Source organism: Sorex fumeus, unplaced genomic scaffold (assembly GCF_029834395.1).
Source record: "Sorex fumeus unplaced genomic scaffold, SorFum_2.1 ptg000042l, whole genome shotgun sequence".
NCBI lineage: Eukaryota > Metazoa > Chordata > Mammalia > Eulipotyphla > Soricidae > Sorex > Sorex fumeus.
In genome coordinates this window covers 401699-405453 of record NW_026606099.1, presented here as the reverse complement: position 1 = coordinate 405453, position 3755 = coordinate 401699, and the positions used below count along the sequence as shown (strand labels likewise).

Here is a 3755-nt window from a genome sequence, read left to right as displayed (position 1 = left end):
AAAGAACTATATATTTTCAGGCATGTAAAAATTGAATGCATAATTACCAACCAATGTTATAAGAAATATTCTTTGATCAGAAGAAAAGTGAGAAAGTAATACCAGAAGGAAGTTTGAATCTAAACAAAAGAAAGAATACCAAAAAAATATAATCACTTGGCAAAAGGAAATTAATTTTCTTTTTCTTTTTTGTTTTGGTTTTGGGCCACACCCAGTGTTGCTCTGGGGTTACTCCTGGCTCTGCACTCAGGAATAACTTCTGGTGTTACTCAAGGGGCCGTATCAGTTGTACTATGGCTCTGGAGCAAATTTTCCTATTTTTTAAACTTTCTAAGAGATCATTGACTGATGTAAAGAAAATAACAATATATTGTGAATTTTATAGATTTTAAAAAATATTTATATATATAAATGAATCACTGTGGGATACAGTCACAGACTTACAAAATTTTGTGCTTACATTTCAGTCATACAATGATCAAGTATCCACCCTTCATCAGTGCCCATTCTCCACCACTAATGATCCCAGTATCCCTCCCACCATCCCCACCCCATCCCCGACCCCACCCCCACCTCTGTGTCAGGTCATTCCCTTTTGCTCTCTCTCTTTTCTTATGGGTGTTGTGGTTTGCAATAGAGGTATTGATTGGCCATCATTCACTCTGCAGTCTACTTTCAGCACGCATCTCCCATCCTGGGTGGGCTCTCCAAGCACTCCATATTTGGTGGTCCCTTCTCTATCTGAGCTGCCTTTTCCCCCAGCATATGAGCCCAGCTTCCAAGCTGTGGAGCAATCCTCCTGGTATTCATCTCTACTATTCTTGGGTGTAAGTCTCCTATTCTGTTATTTTATAGTCCACAAATGAATGCAATCTTTCTATGTTTGTCCCTCTCTTTCTGACTCATTTCACTTAACATGATACTCTCCACGTTGGTTCACTTACATGAAAATTTCATGACTTTGTCCTTTTTAACAGCTGCATAGTATTTCATTGTGTAAAAGTATAGTAGAAATGACATCTGTACTTGTATTTCATTGCAGCACCATTTACAATAGCCAGAATCTGGAAAAAACTCAAGTGCCTGAAAACAGATGACTGGTTAAAGAAACTTTGGTACATCTACACATTGGAATTTTATAGATTTATAATTTCTTATTTTTGTTTTTTGGGCCACACCTACCAGTATCAAACAAGTCCTAGCTCTCTGCTTGTGGATGCCTCCTGACAAAACTCAGGGGATCATATCGGTGCTGGGGATTGTATCCAGTCCAGTTGCATATAAAACAAATGCTTTATGTTCCTCTCCATCAACGTGCACCAGGTGAATCTCAACACCATCAGGTGCTGTTTCCTACTCAGCTTCAACTATGACTCTCAGGAGTTCCATCACTAGTGAGTTGGGAGGCCCCGCTGGAGAGTAGGGGTGAATGGGTGCCTAGCCTGTGTGTGGCTGGTGACAGTGCAGCTGCTGAGACATGCTGATTGTTCAGCCTCAAAGTAAAGTTTTGACGCACCCTAAAAAAATATTAAAACACATGCTTTACCTACTGTGCTATCTATTGGACCTCTTATTTACATAAGATAAGATATGCAAATACCAAAACCTGGGAAGGAGGAAATGGGAAGACGGAAACTGTTGGAAGAGTCTTATATCTTTACTCCAAAAGACTAATGGAGTAAACACGCACTTTTTTCTATTAAGGATCTTAGTGGTCACTTGATAACTTGATAACTTGATATCCTATTACTCATTGATTTGCTTGAGTGGGCGCCAGTAACGTCTCCACTCATCCCTATCGAGTGCTAGTGTAGCCCAATGGCATCTGCTCGCTCCAGGAACATGAAGAGCCTCAAACCGTTTGTTTATTGGGGTCTCTTTCAGGGTCAGGGGAATGAGACCCGTTGTATTTACTGTTTTGGGCATATTTAATATACCACGGATAGCTTGCCAGGTTCTGCCGTGTGGGCGGGAAACTCTCAGTAGCTTGCTGGGCTCTCCGATAGGGATAAAGGCTTTTAGGGCAGTCTCTCATTGCCCTTGCAGATGTTCCCATGGTTGAAACCATATTCGAACCTCATCAAATATGGTGCGGTAATAATGAAAAATGGGTATTGAGTGTCTTATGATGAGTGGGTGTGAGGGCGATCTGGCTGTGACATCTGTCACCCCATTGATCGCCAGGGTTGATTTGGTTGATCTGGCTGGCTAGGCAGGTGTTCCCTTCCTCCCTCACCGCTCCATGTGTGTCCCTCCCAAAGCTGCACACTCAGTCAAAGAGGATGGTCTTCCCGAATAAAGAGGGATCAGTCTTTGGTTGAGGTTATACGAGTAGCTGTGCTCCCCTGCTAGAGCCTCCAAACAAGCTCTCATCTTAGTGGTATTACTTAAAAATGAATTTGATAATATAAACATATAGTTTATGATATAGGACTTTTTCAGTGGAAAATCTTTATGTAACTTTTAATTTCCCCCAAACTCTTAATAGCTTACTGTTGACTAGAAATATCAAATATTAAAATAGTTAATAATTAACTGCTAATCAAACTTAATCAGTTATTAACTGTTAACCATGTATTATTAAACAGTAATCACACATACTTTGTATGTATATTATATTCTTTCCCCCCATCCTTTACCTTATTGTTGTTTACCTTATTGTTGTTATGATGGAGCACCATATACACACTTGGTGTGGGACCTGCTAGGGAACCCTACATTAGTTTTGGTGCTTCACAGCACATATAGTTGTGATATTTACACATGTCTGGTAGTAGTTCTTGCCATGGATTTATGTGGGACTCATAAAAATACTTTCTGGGAGTCATACTCTTGGCTACGGTACTTGCACAACTTTTTGTTGTGATATTTTCTGGGGGTTACACACTTTAGCTGGGATGTTTGTACTGAAAATCACACACTATTGTGGTACTGGGGCTTCCAGACAGTGGAGCCGCAGGAAAAAGTCAGGGAATGTACATGTGGATGGCAACCGGGAATGTCTTTATAGCCTCACAATTGTAAGTCACACATTTTTACTTCTAAGTTATCCCCTGGGTCTGATTTTGTATTTTTTTGTATGATTTTGTATTCTTACTATTTCCTATTCTCCAATACCTCCACTCCCCAGCTGCTGCCACACTCCAGGCCGCTTTCTGGATGCTCGGGCCGAAACTCATACATGAGTGAAGCCCCACAGAACCAGGTAAGGGGAACTTTGTGACCTTGGACTCCAGGGCTCAATGGGACTCAGAAACAGAGATCCTCTGCCTGCTCCCACCAATTTCCGGTGACTCAGGGATCAAACCCAGAAGCCCCACCAGATAAATACCTCATCAGCAGACCTCCACTACCTACACTATCTCCACTACCCAGCCGCCGCCACACTCCAGGCTGCTTTCTGGACCACGAGGCCGCAAAGCCGCACATCATAAGACACCTAATACCCATCTTCCAAGATTATGGCACCATATTTTATGAGGTTCAAATATGGTTTGAACCATGGAAACACCTGCAAGGGCGATTAGAGGCCACCCTAAAAGCCTCTATCCCTCTCGGAGAGCCTGGCAAGCTACCGAGAGTATCCCGCCCACAAGGCAGAACCTGGCAAGCTATCCGTGGTGTATTTGATATGCCAAAAACAGTAAATACAATGGGTCTCATTCCCCTGACCCTGAAAGAGCCACCAATACAGCAGCGTTAAGAAGAATGGGAAGGAGAGACTGATAAAATTTCAAGGCCGAACGAGGCTGCCA

General features: G+C 42.2%; 1 non-coding gene across 1 annotated transcript; it reads left to right on the top strand.

Annotated features, from left to right (window-relative positions):
• The first annotated feature begins 1442 nt into the window (after positions 1–1442).
• LOC130029390 (small nucleolar RNA U105B) lies at positions 1443–1521 on the top strand. Its single transcript, XR_008793341.1, has one exon. It is a non-coding gene; the product is annotated as a small nucleolar RNA U105B (small nucleolar RNA).
• The last annotated feature ends 2234 nt before the right edge of the window (positions 1522–3755 follow it).